At 36.4% G+C, this 17,370-nt stretch overlaps 1 long non-coding RNA gene across 1 annotated transcript; it reads left to right on the top strand.

The window, feature by feature from the left end:
* Positions 1-463: 463 nt before the first annotated feature.
* LOC106101735 lies at positions 464-6,361 on the top strand. Its single transcript, XR_001225532.1, has 4 exons — positions 464-521; positions 5,504-5,994; positions 6,118-6,180; positions 6,266-6,361. It is a non-coding gene; the product is annotated as an uncharacterized LOC106101735 (long non-coding RNA).
* Positions 6,362-17,370: the final 11,009 nt, after the last annotated feature.

Raw genomic sequence — 17,370 nt, 5'->3', positions numbered from 1 at the left:
CGCGGGGACACAGGGGACGAGGGGACCAAATGAAATTGCCATCCGTCTGAGATTGAATAGAGAATGCGCGTGCCCGTAATACCTACGCTTACGTCAAATGTCGGCAGAGCTTCGTGTTCCATTGACAAATTAATAGATTTTAAACAATTGTGTCAAAGTGTTCATTTTACGCTGTAAAATAAATGTAGTTTGTAACATAAAGTTTTTTCCTACGATGTAACATTGTTTCCTCACCTACATGTGGTTAAGTTTATATTCCATTTGGATCAAATTTGTTATAATCGTTATAATTAACAAGAGGTAAAAAAATAAATACAAGGTCGTACCGTACGGTACAATGGAGGGCCGAGGCAAACGTAGCAGCGAGTCGATGCGGCGCTAACTCTATACAAACAACTTGCATATATTTTCATACCATTAATTTTATTTGCGAACTTACAGAGTGGATGAACAAAAAGGTAGACAGCCACAGACATCGGGGAGTTCGGCCAGCGGTCAGGGGATTTAAAACTGAATTACAGGTTAGTAAGAAACAAGATTGCTTGAACACAATCTGATAAAATTCAAGGAAGGAAAAAATGTACTTAAATCAACATATACCTAAACAATGTGATATCTTCTTATTTTTCGTGTCCTTCGTAATTATTACAAAGTTAACATAATTAAATTAGAAGCATGATTAGATCGACGAGTTTTATCTCTCTCTTTATTGCTCTGATCTAATTTTAAACTGTGTAAATGTCACTACTACTTGAACCATTGTGTCGATACCTAGTTTTGGCGATACATTTTACTTACAATATAGTAGTGAGCATTTAATAACAGTATTCGTAACTATTGAAGCGATAAATATAACCAATATAATATAAAAAATAACCAACGGAAACTCTTTGTTCGATCCTAAATGAGATCTTGAGGTCGAGGTCTCGTAAAATTTAACAGCCTGCTCCTCTTACTATGAGAAACCCATTTATACTAAAGTATAGAAAATTCTGCGATGAAAGTGAGATAAATAAAGGGTGAAAATAAAGATGTGCATGATTGCCGGCAGTCAGCAGTCGGTCCGCAGGACTCGTAATTAGAGGCGCAGGTGACGCTGCGGGAGGCTGCTTGTGTAATAACGTACTGCCATAAATAATTGTAACAGAGAATCTTATGATACAGAATTCATCATTTCGTCATTTCTCAATGTCTTCTAAATTTTGTCATTTTACTCTTCATATTAAGGTTTTCTATTTAGCACCGTTCTAACACATTTCTTATACTTCTCCATCAATAAAAATGCTCATAATTGGATATGCTCTTAGGAAATAACTACGGTGAAGTTAATCGAAGTTTACATCAGTGTTTTGAGATGCGTTCATTTAGTACAAGATTTCGACACTAACTTCGGCTCCAAACGACTTTTAAATTATATGTTAGTGTTGTGTAAATTGTTGTCTGAAGTTTGTTGTTCTTGTTGTCTTTGCAGCGTCGAGATCTGACCTCTTTGACCTAAATTACATTTTCAATCGTGTAAAAACATCCGCTATCCTAAAAGAAACATAGTCAATGTTTGCTCTTGACTTTTTTTAAACTTAATTCTTCTCAGTATTACTTAGACGTTATAGAATTAATTATCTTGAAAACTTATTTTAAATTTTACTCCATTTCACTTTATAAGAACTTCCTTCAAACATAAACTACTAACGCGCGGTTCATGTTTATGATTTTTAAAAGTTTTAATTTAAGAATTTAAGTAGGGTATTAAAGCTAGATATAAGCAGGAGCGTGTACAGGGGTGCGGATACAGGAGGGAGGAGTTCAGGGCAACAAAGAAAGGCTTAGCGGATTAGCCTTCGAATATTAAAAACACGACCCCGCTGCAGCCTCCAACGGAACATAATTTTAGCTTAAGCCGTAAGCTAGCCGGTCTCGCCGCGGACAAAAGGACTCGAGCTTCATAAAGTGTTTCTATGTGCAAAGTTAATAAATACTTAACAATTTTATATGTTAGAGGGTAATTGAAAACCTCGCAAAGTGGCGCTTCTCGTCTGGTTAGAACAAGCAGCAAGAGCGGACACGGTCGACAACCTACTATATATGTACACTTAAATGAGTTAGTTATATTTAAAGCATGTTTAAACTATTACATTTTTATATGATATTTTGCATACATTCCGTTAAATGACACTATTACTACTTTTATTACAATCCATTGTTTTACTGATAATAACATGACGCGATAAATACAGGCTGTTCTGACAATGGCGAAAAAGAATACGCTTTGATTAAAAACAACGTGTTCTCGTTTTCGATGTCGTATGGATTTTGTGAAAATAAGAGAATCCGAGTGACATATTTAAGTTTTTGTTTATTATATTTATTTACAGATTGACATAAAAAAAATCTAATATTCAGAATTAGTTATATGTTTATTTATCCTTGTAAAGAATGAAGAGGCTGTCATTATTGCAACACGTCAATGACGAATTAAATCATAACAACATGGTTTATCCGCCATTTCCGACTTCCGGCAGCAACGTAATAATAACACCAACATGATCACAACCGTTGGTATTTTTAGCTCAATTGCTTGTCTTAATTTGCATGAATGTGTAAATACATGCCATCGCATTGTCACATTCAATGTCACCTCAATGTCACCTGTGTAAATTGTTGCTGTGAATTTATCAACACTTTTGTGCTATTTAATAACAAAAAAGAGTTTATACAATAATACAAGTTACAGACAACGAAGAAATCGAAGAGAAATATTGCAATTATAAAAAGAAAGGCGAAACAAAATAAAAACATACGAGCTTTCAAAAGGAATAGATTCCTTTAGTATATTCGCTTTGGATTCCATTAGCGCTGGCGCTGGAAACAATAAAGCAGGTGATATGACGCGCACTGCTCTGCGCTCTGTGCCGGGTACAGCGGGGAGACAGGGCCACTCGTTACATATGATACATTCAATAGATCGCACTGCACCTGCCTGTCTGATTGTAACTCACCGCACTTACTTTGTACGCGATAATTACTGTATGCCGCTCATTCAAACATTATGAAAGAGTTTACCACAGACGTGGAATACAAAAGTGATCAAAAGGTCGCATTTGAAAAGCAAAACTCGTGTTTCAAAGAGCTCGGTGGCCTCCCAATCCGGTAGTAATAACAAAGTAACGGCTCCCCCCGAGGCTCCTGAGGGAGCCCTCGAGCTTAGTTACTCATAAACGAGGTTTAGGCTAAGCGCCATCTGCGCTCGGCCACCTCAAGCCCGGTGAATCTGTAAATGCCTCTTCAAAGCAAACAGTGGCCATTCAGTCACAAAAAAAAATCGTGTTTCAGGATAGAGTTTCCTCAAAGTGTAAATGACTTGAGGGTGGACAGTTGTGATAATTCTATTGAAAGTGTAATTTAGACAAAAAAAAAATTAATTGTAACAGCGAGCGGCGACTGAACGCTTGCAAAGTTCATTAATTAATAATTGAATTCCCTTTTATCTTTGTTTCTATTTCCTTACATTTCGAGCAAAGGGTTTCCTTCTTCTTTATAGTTACTTTTTGTTTGTTCCACTTCCTTTTGAAGTTTCCGCACTTTTTCGTTATTATATTAAAATAGATTACATCAGAGTAAAGGGTTTTTATAAATTTACCTAAAATAATTATATATGTTCTGAAGCTTAATTTAAGAAGATATACAGACTACATGAAACCTTTCCGATTTCAATTTTTATATAAGTTAATGTTAGAGCAATAAAGATGTTTTATTAGCGAAGTGAGCGGTCTTCTGTACTTATTAGCCTAACCACAAATTTTGGTCTTTGTGAGCCGGATCTTGGCAAATAGTCTGACATAAAGAACGCAGTGACGTACGACCGCCATTAGACAGTCCCGAGCGAAGCACATGCCGCGACCTGCCCGGCCTCGGCCCACACCACTCATACCAAACATTTGTCCTATGAAATACATCATTGTTAAATGACGATACAATATTCGGAATGTTTCATTTTTAATCATCTGCCTAATTCGTAAGCATAATTTAATTTACTTCAACTTTGTCAAGTAACTCTTATGTTATATTAAATCTATACGAGTACTTAGTGCTTCATTAATCTGTTGATTCTGCAATGCAACAGATGTTATAAAGTAAAAGTCTACGGAATTAAAAAAAATGTCATATAGTGCGCTGTTCCGGTGCAGTGATGCGTTGAGACGTGTAGGGATTGGAACTGGGGAATGAGGGCAGGCTCTGGAGAGGTCCCATCGCCATTTGATTGGAGACAACGTCGCCATAATCGTTTCAGTAATGTCCCCGTCCTAAACGATCAGTTCGCCATCGTGCAGATTTCACTTGCAGATTGCTGTTGTTAGTTGAGGTTATAACACTTTGAAATTCCTGCACATTCCCGTTTGGAATTCAGACGTTGTATTTTCAAATTACTTCAAACATTCATATTTCCACGCGGCGGCGCATTTTGTTTATCAGAAGTATTTACTATTAAAATAAAGGAAAATAAGTTGATTAATGTTTACCTAAAACTATAAAAATATACTCTTTGTATAATTGTTTACTTTAAACGTATTTATAATTAGTTTTCCGGTTCACTTGTTATCGTTTTTCTTCAACAGTGATTTCCTAAATTGTAAGACGCGGAGTAACTCCCGTGAGACGGAATACTCGGCGCTGCGTACGCATTTCATCACACGGGCGGAAAGGGTTAGATATCAAATCATAGATAAAGCCTGGCTTCACTAAATGGAAAAATTGTAAGAAAATCCTTTTCTACATGCAGCAAATAATCCAATAGTCATTGTGACTGAAATGTTAAGCAGTGATTAAGAATGATACCAACTAAAATAACTCGTAATTTTAGGTTTTATACTTTTTAGTACACCGCAAATACACAATCAACATCGGAACATATTTCTTTTGACTTCACTAATAATCGGCATATTATCACCACGTCTCGCGTCGCTACATCCGACCCGCACGCAACTAAGTCACCATAACTGATCAATACTGCGTTAGAGTAGTTTACCAAAGAATTGTTAAATTAATTATTTACAGTTTCATTTCAGGTAAATTTAAATTCGATTTTATATTATTAATTAATAATTAAAATAATGTTCATTAATTGTTTTACCTCTGTAATTTATTGGTATTGTTCTGCTAATATAAGCAAATAAACTAAATTAGATGTATAAAATAACTGACAGATATCCAGCTAGTTTCAAAATAAATGTGTGTTATTTAAATAAAAATATCTTTTGTACTCGTAACAATGGTCTGCACGTGTAGAGTGTTAGTAGAACACTACGCTTATTGAATTTATACATCATCAAAGCACTATTGGAGTACTCGTAATTCTCAAATGTGTAACGTACCGTAGAACGAATCCTTATGCAAGCTAATGCATTGTTTATGATTTCGTTCTAGCATACCTGAAACAATAAAATGATATGTTTTACAAAGATATGTGAGCGACATTTAATAACAAAATTTTTAACTTATTTTACAGGGAAAGGTCGGTAATGAAAAATTCCTGCACCCCGACATCCCGTGTTGTTGTGTAATGAAGACGGGAATGTTATGGCGCAGATCTGTCCCGTGTTGCTGCCGTGATTTTGTTATTAACACAAAAATAACAGAAAATGTTATTTGAAAATTGATAACATATATTATCAAACCTTTACACTTATCAGTAGATTGAATAAAATTTATATACATAAAGCTAATTATAATCGAAAAAGGGGAAAAGATTACAGAATACCGTAAACATAATAATTTAATTCCCCACCCGCGGCTGTGTGGGGGATTACGGAGCAATTTTACATTTTTCGCTGACGAAAATAGAAATAAGGTCGGTACAAAATCGTGGAGCAATTTTTAACGAGAACCAGTAATGGGCCTAACAGTAGCCCGCGGCTTGCGGGGCCGGGCGCAGCAACCAGCGACACACTCGCACCTGCAGAGTTAACATGATGTCCTTCTCTACCTAACATAGCTCACGTACGTATGTTATATATATTTGATTCCCTCACAATTACAGGCGACTTCTTACCGTTAACAATTGCAAAACATAAATATAGAGATGTTCATATCATGAATTTAGATCTTCAGGTAAATTTTCAGATTAGAGTCCAGTGAAAAGCCGATCCTTAAGCAGGTATCAGGTAAACTGGCCGAGACATTTAGGTAACAGACTTTGAACATGTGATGTTATTTTTCTTTTGAGACACATATTCATTTATATCTGTCAATTTGTATATTATGTTGTCAGTTTTGCGCGGCGGCTGTCGGTGGCTGTCGGCGGCTGACGACGTAGTGCTGAGTCACGGGCCGCTTGTTATGGAAACTACGTCGCGTCCATTTTGCCAAATTCATTCTAGAAACATGGTTTCTCATAACTAAACTTCTGAATATAACTTTGTAGTCTTTGTTGATATGATTCTTGTTAGAATTTTTAATTGGAATACATAAAGGATAATAAAGTCCGTAGTTTTCGTTAGTTGTTATTATTATTTATTATGCATTGCTCTTCCTAGTTGCTGTCAATAAGGTTAAACTTTACCTTTCGTTAAATCAATTAATAGAATTATATTTAGCTATGTCTCAATGAGCTCGACTTCTCCGACGCGAACCGATAAAGCCTTCGCGACGTATTTATGAAGAAGGGTGAGTTACGTGAAGGTGGATTTAATTAACGCCCTCCGGATAATTTATGCCGGCTGAGTGTGGGCGGGGGTGCGGGGGTGCGGGGGGTGCTCCCGCGGGACTGTGATATATCAGGGATTGGCATTCGAGGGTTCAATTCATTGGTGTGACATGGAGGCGGTGGATCCATTCGTTTCAATTAGAGGATATTTCTCCGCGACAGCGACGCTGTAGAGCCTCCAGTGTGCGCTCCAGAACGACTAATGCCCGACCCTTTAGAGATTTGCGCGTGAAATTAAATTCCATTTCCAATAATAGTTGTCGATTTATCGCTTCGTCAATTATTCCTTACAAAATTTGAACTTGACCCATAAAATGATAAGAAACGTAACTAATTAATGTTATGTTTCTTGTACGCAATGAGAAAACTTTCTAAGACACCAAAATGATAACACTTTTGATTTACATAAGTGTAAGGAAACTTTGACAAAGTTAGACTGTTTGATCAGACTTACTGTCAACTAAATCGCAAATTACATGAAATATTTGAGTTGAGGCGCGCGACGTTACCTGACGCCATTACTGCGGCACGGAAAGGTTGCTATTAATATGTAGTATATAGGAAAATCTAATAACATAATTAGTAAGATAATGAAGACGCCCGAGGGACCCGTCTGATGAGATAATGCGCGAAATGACGTCGTATTTGTACGACGTAATGACAGATTGATGGCTTACTTTAGGGACAGGTCGAAACATCAATTATTAAACACGTAAATAATAAAAACATATTCTTACGAATAAATTTATTAAGAATTAGTGTATTGGTGGTGAGGTTAGGTGATGAATATCTTATTGTCATAAAGAAAGTTATTTTTTTTTGCCGTGACAACAAATTGCATGACGCCGTTTTCTTAAGGCCCTCCAGTACATGTGCACTGTTACCTACATACATTTGTTGGTAAATAGATAGGTATGTAGGTACAGCGGTGGTAATGCACTCGCGCGGAAACCTATTCCCTCGCTCCAGTGGCGTCTCTACGCGATTATCATTTCCGCTCCCACAGCAATCTACAGATACTATGTCTTATACAAAATCGAGAATTATGTAGCTGTCACAGTCGGAGACACTTTAAATATCTTTTTTCTAGAAACAATATGACATTGACGAAACAATTCACGTCTACAACTTGTTTATCAACAAAAAATCGGTAAAGATTGGACGACGTAAAAGCCGTTCGAAAGATATATTCGAAAAAACCCGGTAATTTACAAGGTCGAGGTTAGAAAAAGTGACTATACACTACTGATTGCTGTACTGTTGTATTGCACTGTACTACATCTGTGCAGTGAGTGTACTGCAGGCAAAACGATTCTAGCGAACGCATTCAACAATCGAGTTGAGTGTAACTGTACTCCGGCGCATTCCTGCGCGCCTGGTACCGGCCGGCACCGCGCGCCAGGCTCCGACCTACCTCCGCTACAAACAAAACTCTACTTTATACATAAGTAACAGAGTTACATATCTTTAAAAACTTAATAGAGCATTAGATTTGTCGCACGAAGAATCACTTAATAAAGTTCGGATTTGAACCGTATTTGTAAGCTAATCGCAATTTTATTTTCAAAGCGCTGTTGCTCGCGACTTCGCCTACGTGAAATAAAACAGTAGCCTATGTTACTCACCGATAACGCAGCTTTATAATGGTGAAAGAATTTTTGTAATCGGCCCAGTAGATTTTGAGTTATTTCAATACATACAAAAATACAAATCTTTCCTCTTTATAATATTAGTATAGAAGTATAGACTTGGACATTGAAGATAGAAATCACAAAATGAAATTTAAGACGGTATTAATACAGGTAAAATGAAATATAGTAAGTGTGCGTGTTTGTGTGTATGTACAGATGTATGTCTGAGTTGTATTCGCGTACGGGCACATCGCATCTATATCTTTGCAATGGGAAATGCTCAGTGAACTGAAAGGATGAGATCATTCGTTCGAACGGCATCTGTAATGTTGTGCATCTCCAAAATAGGTATTACTCGTACATTTCTAGGTAAACTCTAAACATCTCAAAAACACGTAAAAAGAGCTTTTATAACTGTATAGAGCAAATATTTTTGTCTTAGATTGAATCTTAATAAAAATGAACGACTCAAATGTACTTCAGTTCTAAAGGCTTTTCTAAAACTAATGTTTTCATGTTTGTGAAACCATTCACTATTATGCAAATATTTCAACATGGGGTTGAAATTAAAACCTTAAATTTTTCATTTACATTCACTCTTAAATTATCCAAGTTCTTGCTCCGAGCACTTACATTACACTGCGTATACTACATACCTATTTTAGTTGTGTTAAAAAATTTAATGAGTTTATCCTTCTATTGCAAACTAAGGTAAAATAATAAATTCAATACAGATTAAAGTTGAATCCGAGTCGGAAATTCCCAAGCGACGCTATACAGCATTTAATTTAAAACGTTCAAACGAAAGCCTTTTGTCTGAGATTTATCCAAGATAATATCATAATGCAACGGACAAATTTCATTAGGAGAAGGAAACGAGACGCGCCAACACTCTAACTCCCCTCCCCTGGCCATCCTCACTTCCTAGTTTACTTCTCGTCTCGAGAACTGAATTTAATACTGACCCAGGCGATATTTGGGACTAGAGTTTATTAATGTAATACGGCAGTTAGTATTACAACGTTAAGCAATATAAAATAAATATGTATGTAGTTAATAAAACTTAAATAGTTAAAATCCGCATGTAAAACTAAAATACGTGTAAATCTGATGTGAAGTCGATTGATAGTCTTAAAATCTCAACGCACTGACTGTGGTACGAACATAGGCAAAATATTTACCTACTCCATACCTGCGTCACGTCAAAGACACTTTTACGACTTTAAATCTATACCATATAATCCTCCGAATCCGGAAATGCGATTAAAGAATCAGAAAAAAAAATTGCCTAGAAGACGGTCAAAAACCGACGGTCTCAGCCATTTTTGAACACCCATTACATACTTAAGTAAACAGGTATTTGAATATTAAATCGTGAGAATTATCAATGATGTTTGCAGATTATTTGAAATGGAATCCGATGGCTTCAGGAAAGGCATCAGACCGCAGCGGCAACATTTGCGACTCCATACGCGAGTAAGGCGACATCTAGCGGCGCGCCATCCGCGGCGAGTTTCGCAATGTACTTGTGGTTTTCCTGTAATTGCCAACGACAATTTGTATTACGCAGAACTAGCAGACGGCAAATTGATGCAATTCTCCGCGGCTATCTGTACATTCGTTCGAGCATCGTGCTTGCAAGCAATACTTGGTAGTGTCGAATAAGTGGTCGTATTTTACACTGACATATGTACACTAGTTAATTGTTGATTATAAAAAAATAATTTAAAAAAAAACTATTAGAATAACAGTTATCACAGACAGATTAAATTTGTTACTGTAGTCTTAGTTTACTTTAACTTTGAACTTTAAAATGTATTGTAATTTCAATGTTTTCATTTCAATTTTTTTCAAATTTCAATGTTTTCATTTCAATTTTTTTCAAATTTCAATGTTTTCATATTGTGAGTGCGAGCGGCAGCGGGCAGCGCGCAGTTGTCACACAAACAGTTTGTGTACACATACAAAATAAGCCGGCAGTCGATTTGTTTCAGCGATTCAGATGTTGACTCTTTCATCAATGCCGATTTCACATTTAAAATATTTACATTTTTCCGCTTTATAAGTCTTGTTTAAAAAGCAATATAAAATTCCTGTAAAATTGCAGTCTATTTTACATTTCAATTTACCATCCAAAAAGTATTTTTAGAGTTTGCAATTTTCATATCAAATAATTCCCTTAGACGTATTTGTATAGTCAACCTCTCTGAGTGCTGTAAAGCCGTACACTGAAGCATTTTATGGGATTTTTTTTTATTTTTACTTTAAAAACCTCGTTCATAAACTTCGTTGTGAGCTAACTTATTTTGTTGCAAGATAGTTAAGTTATACAATTTACGAGCATATTAATAACAGTACTGATGAAGGAAGAAATCTCTATCGTAAATTTTTAAAAATAAAAAATCTAAAATAGACATAGAAACTACTTCACGGCTAATTTATATGCTATTTACTGGCTTAAACTATTTTTATTCATATAGTATTCTAAGTCAATAAAAGTGAAGGTATAAATCTGGGAAATTGCAGAAGCGAGAGTTCATTGACCGCTGCGTGTCTCGTGCGTGGGAAACTGATATTTGCAGAGGTTGAGCAACACTTGATGATTGGTAAAGGGCAAGTGTCCGCGGCTAACTCGCCTCCGTCACACGCCATTGCAACTGTATCTTAATCTATCTAGATGTACCTTAATTTGGACTGGTCATTTGATTCAGCATATGCACGATATGTATGAAAGAACAACTTAATGATTTATTAATAGCCTCAATACCATCATGTCTATGTATCACTTCGGTACTTAATACAAAAATACAAAGTTTGGAAGATAAAATATAACTGAAGGTGAGCGTGTCCGCTCTACAAACCTATAAATGTGGAGGAGGCCGAAAACAGCAAACAAGCGCCGGAGAGGAGAGCGTAGAGCGGCGGCGGTACAACTTGCGATAAGACGCGAGGCATTCCCGCCTCTGCCACGAGACGGATGTTGTTCGGTCCACGGTAGTAGATGTAGCGACAGTGATTTTATATCGTATTTCAATTATGACCAAAAATAAAAACAATGGCTTTAGACGTATTTATTTTTATATTATAAAACGACAGGACTTTATTTATCGATGCCCTATTTTGTAGTTGCTTTAGTTGAAATTTTCTGTAGTTAGTAACGCTTCATTGCATTCAAATGTTTACCTTAACTTAAGCCTTATATTTACAGAATTAAACACAACATTAACTTAAATGTTTCCCGAACATTAGCAAAATCTTATAACTTGCGGCCCACGGCTCCTTGGTCGTACGCTGTCACTTCTTTCCGCTCGAGCCCACTTGTACGATGAAAAGTAAATTTAGTTCCCGCACTCGACTGCCGCTCCCCCCGCCGCTACCGCCGCGTCTGTAACGACCTTGTTAGCGGTAGCGGTAGCGGCGGCTGCCTGCATCAAATACAAGCACAATGCACTTCAACATTTGCAGCCTGAACGTTATTAATTTTTCATATTTACATGCTTTGGTAATTTTATTTTGAATTTTAAACTTCATTTTAAACATTCATTTTAAAAGTGTAAACAGGTTTCTCGGATTCGGATTACACCGTTAAAGTATAGATATGCAAAAATAAATGACACTTTATGAGATGCCGATCTGCTTATATTCAAAAGATTCCTTTAGAAAGTCAAGTACTCGTACATTAAAGAATCGTGTACTGAGCGGCTTAGAAAAAGCATTGCATTTGAATATCTTTTTAAAATCAATGAATGCAGAGGAATTGAATTAGGTGTTTGATGCGACGTCCTTTGACGACCTGAGCACGTCTGATGGTCGTGCGGTAAACGTGTTTGCACGTGCGTTAGTTACAGCTTTGGAGGGGGTGTCTGGTGGTGGCTGGGGGCGTCCCAGCAGCCATGTAAGCCGCGTGGTATCGTAACAGTCACGAACATTTACTGAGCTATGATCGTTCTGTGTTATACTAAAGTTAAAGTATATTTTTGTGATAAACTTGTGCTTAAAGCAAATACAACTTAGTTACATTGTGTAACTACATTATTTTCTGATATAATATACCTAGGTGTACATCTATCTGTATACAAAAGCTAGGGGAGCACAAATAGAAACTCTGTAAGTGCAATAAGCTACACATATACGAAACTTCGACAGGAATTCGTAAAGAAGGAAAGGCACATAAAGTTGTCACAAGGATAACTTAAAATTCACATGACATAGTGCCTTCTGAACAGTTTACCCGTTACGTACGTGCCAAGTGCCTGAGTCAGATTGCCCGCTTTACTTGCTATTTACCGGGCATTTATAGTGTTACCTGTCCCGGTACTGAGCGATGCCTAGTGCTATGTTGAATAATAAATTTTTCGATACTTTATAACATATCATTTAAAAAAGTATATAAACAAGAGCAAAGATGACAAAACAAAAAGTAAGATGTAATATTTATTCCATTCTCAATTCTAAATAAAAAACAGATAGAGATCAAGTTCTAATAAAGGAGTTAACAACCGCAAAATAGAAGCTTTGTATATCTTTGGTATTCAGAGAAAGCTCTAGAGACACTTAGCCATTAAGTTTCAAACATGTTTTCATTGCTTTTCAACAGAACCTTTGCTCTTGTTAAAGTTTTACGTCTAGGTACAGCGTTACATAGGTAAATGTTTACGACCCTTTAGTTATGTTAATGCCTAGTGACAATTATAACGTAAGTCCTTTGTTGAAATCTAAATCAGATACATTTACAAACTACAAAGTTATTTGTCAAATATATTTTTGGATCTTCTATCAAATTATAACAGTTTTGTTGCAGGGGGGCTGCGGTTGACACGACAATTGAAGTGCTCGCATCACACAATACGCTAATGACATTAATTTAGTTTTACCTTCAAACGCAAACGCTACAAAATTAATATAATTAATCACTTAATTTAAAAAATAGTACACAGAGTAAACATAGTATTTTAAAAATAAACAAGTTATAAAGTAACTACATACTTCAATGCAGACATCTAAATGGATACTTTAAAAGATAGAAACGGCTGCTAGATTTGCATGTTGAACAGCTGTTTACTCCATACAACATTATTGGTCGTAACGTTAAAACCTCACTCACTGTCTGGTGTCTCGCGTTTGTGCTATTTTCACACGAGCACAGTAGAACACAACTATGTGTTGTGAGTGTGCATTCAAACAATAGCAGCGCTGCTCTTCCTCATTCCGCCCTCGTGTGAAACCATCATTAGCGTTACACTGCACAGAAAGTGCAGTCGTCTCGTTGTGCAGCTGTAATTATCATGCATTATTGTTGGCGCCTGTATAAGTGTTAAGCCAGACACAGCAATTTGCTAGAATTTAATTTAATATTAAACCTTTCCTTTATGACTACGAACTGAGCATTTACTGACAGATAATTAGAGAATAAAATACTTTTGCACTTGCAGTTTCATGAGTCTACAACATGGCAGCATTTATAAAACAACGTTAAAAAAAACAAAAAGTTTAAAATAATTAAGGCAAAAGATAAACCATTCATCCTCAAATTATCATAATGAAAAATTCATCTAAGTTCTTGATGAACTTTCTGGATTTGTGCTCGAATATTAATAATTAATTTAATTGTACACGTCCCGGGAGCGATTAATATTCCCCCGGGAGAGCAGAGCGCAGCCGGGAGGGAACCCGAGCCGCTAAGCCTCATTCGGATGCGCGGCGCTGCTTGCAGTTTTGCAAACGTAATTAAAACGCATCGCTCCGCGGTCGCAGCGCACACCATCGCACTCGACCAAAATAATTACATTTGCAATTTAAAATAACCCACCGCCTTCACTTTGAGAGCTTATTGTACTGTTTAACTTTCAAAAGAATTTTATATTGTGCAGTAAAACTCTTCTTTTGAACCCCATAGCGCACGCAAAGAGCTGCAACTACCTGTTTTATCAAGTTTGATGGCTATAAAATATGTTTTATTTCTATGAACTTAGCTATCTTATTTTTTTAATGTGCGTATTATTTCTTTTTAACATGATATTTATGCTATTTGTGTAAAGACGTCTTTCTGCGTCTGTACACAGAAAGACAGATGGTGGAAGAAATTGAACGCCGCACCCGCTCTGTGCGATACCAAGCAGCGAGAAATAAAGAAAATTAGTAATAGTTAGATGTTGATAACGAGTGGCAAAGGCACTGACAGCGGCGAAGAGACGTTTCCATTTAAATGCAAAGCATACCCCGGTAGCAGGAGATATCAATAATGTTTATAAAATGTACTCACTGAATAGACTGTGATATTGAAATAAAACGAGCAAGACAACATTTAATGCCTGAGCTATATGTTATAAAGAAGGTGAGGTGGTATAAAAAGGGTCAGCAAAAACGGAAAGGTCGGGCGCGCGGGGAAAAACGACAATTATGTCGTCCATTAACTTTTTGCACTTAACTCGCTGCAGGGCAGTTTTGCTAGCTCTAGCAAATATACTTTACAATTATATCCTTTTCATCTGAAGAGAAACTTGTTTACTGGCCATTGCAGCAGTAAATTGCAGCGACCCCTTCGATACAATACAATGAATCCTTAGGACGTAGCGACTTCAGTGCAAACAAAGTTGAACTTCGAACTCGAGTGGAATTGTTTCCGTGCAAATATCTTAATTAACTGCACCGGAAGGCTTTGTTTGACACTGCCCGGGGGCAGAGGGTGGGGGAGGCGGGGTGAGGGGAAGGGACAGGCAGGAAACAATAACGGTCATCTATTTGCACTCTCTCTGCGTACCCATTGCAGCGAGTTGTTATGTTGATATTCTTCATGAATGAATTTTAATAATACATATCTTTCTTGAGCAGAACTGAGGTCCGGAAAAGATTAGTCTTTTCCGGACCTCAGTTCTGATAGTTAGCTATAACTTTATATTTTACAATTGATGAAACAAAATATATCCTAAATACTACAATTTATAATTAGACTAAAAAAATCTCCATTGAGAATGACTTGACTTTTAAGGAAACACCAAAGTAAATATGCATGGAAAACCAAGAGTGGGTTTGCTCCCTTCCCCTGTCTTAATGAGAACTGCAGTTGTACACTATGTACACATGTACACGTATGTAAAGGTGTATTGTACACGTGTACAAGCTGAGTGTACAGTTGTGTCGCTTCGATAACATTCTCATTACTCGGGACAGTATTCTATCGATCCTCGTGTCACGTCACGTGTATTGAACCTGTCTCGAGGATTCTTTTATTAAAGCTCTTCCTTTCAACTTAGTCATTCGCTTTAAGAATCATATTACAGTTACCCGAGGAATTTCTTTTTCATACAGTAATGGATGAAATAACTGAGACGTTTAATGTAATACATAAAGGATAGGATAATAATAATTTACGTAAATAGTGTTATCAATTATATATAGATAATATTGACTCTTCCGTGAGACATTCAGATATTTCGATAGAACTCTTATTTATTTTTTACTTCTAACAAAGATATTTTTTGCCTTTGTGTACTGTGATAATATAAATCTTTTTTTTTTAAAAGGTCGCACAGATATTACATGTTTTGTCAATAACAACCAGCAGAGCACCGTTTGCCTTCACAGTCCCTAATGTCAATCAGTGCGGATGTCGTTAAAATATTTATTTAATCTGTAAAAACCCCAATATCGGAATATTTAATCCCGACAGGAATGAGTGATGGCTTTCGTGTCCCCTACCTGCCCTAATCACTGTCCCGACCACAACATTCAATGATTACACATTTTCCGACGCACTTTTTTACATTTCCAATGTTTTATTTATGAAGGGACAAATTCAATATTTTTTTTATTTTCCAATCAAATTCAATTACCAAAGGATCACGGTACTAATATGTTGTTTTTAGGTTAAGTTAGAACATTAGAATTTAAATAATATTTTATTACACTATAACGCGTACCAAGTTTCTCTCTTTCAAATTACTTAGACTTCCGCCCTTTGCAAAAACTTTAAGCGATAACAATGACAAACACCTGACTCCAATGACGGAGTGCCGTGTCTAGGGCGCAAACTGACAAAAAAGTAATTGTAGGGGGAGTTTCTGTAGAGTCACGACAAAGATTGGCGCGAGCCAGGAGGCTGTCGGGGGCAAAATGAAAAGTCTGCCGCGTGATTTATAGAGCCGTTAATTTCCATATGAATACCACTTGCAGGCTCGCTGAGTTCGCCAGGTGACATTTATCATTTGCCCGGAGAAGAAATGCGTACGAATTCATATACATACCTGATATTTTCTAAAGAAAGGTGAAATATTGGTTCACAGTATGTGTATGTATGTACTATATGTATGTGAAAGGCATTTCCTTTAGCGGCGGGATTACGCTCGCCTCAGAGGCTAAACTAATATTTACCTCTTAAGACCCGACCGAAAGCTTAAAGATGTTTCCGCCCATTGATAAAGCACAAAGCTTTTTGATGTTATGTACATTTTCAGAATGTTGTACAAAATAAAACCTTAAGCATCGCTTATTCGATTTCGTTAAGTAAGTTACTCTTATTATGTATAAGTTATTAAATTATTGATGAAATTAAATTTATAAGAACTTCTTTTATCGTCATAATAATATTGTATGTAAATACTGGATATCAAATATTTCAAATTTTCAATCTGTAATAACTTTCACTCGAAGCAAAAACTCTGAGGATTAGATTTCGTTTTAAGCTGAATTATTCTGAGTAACGCCTGAAACTGTAGCCCGAGAACTTTATATCCAATCAATATACAAACGTTAACGTCAGTGGTAGTTCATCATTTATGTACTTTAGATTCTTGTATACTAAGACCACGCGCACACTTTGACAAAACTATCGCACAAGAGTTTGGCGATTGTCGATTGTTTCAAAGCCAATCAAACTGTTTAGTTTCACAACTAAAAATTGAGTACTATACGCTCCTCGATATAGGCTTAAGGAGAAGCAACACCAAACTGTTATGTAACAGTTTAATCAGAGGTGTGTGCGCGCTGCTAGCATTTTAAAGTTAACTAGACTTTTCATATATTTTTAGACACAAGCCATAC

Source organism: Papilio polytes, unplaced genomic scaffold (assembly GCF_000836215.1).
Source record: "Papilio polytes unplaced genomic scaffold, Ppol_1.0 DF823958.1, whole genome shotgun sequence".
Taxonomy (NCBI): domain Eukaryota; kingdom Metazoa; phylum Arthropoda; class Insecta; order Lepidoptera; family Papilionidae; genus Papilio; species Papilio polytes.
This window is presented reverse-complemented; position numbering and strand designations above follow the sequence as displayed.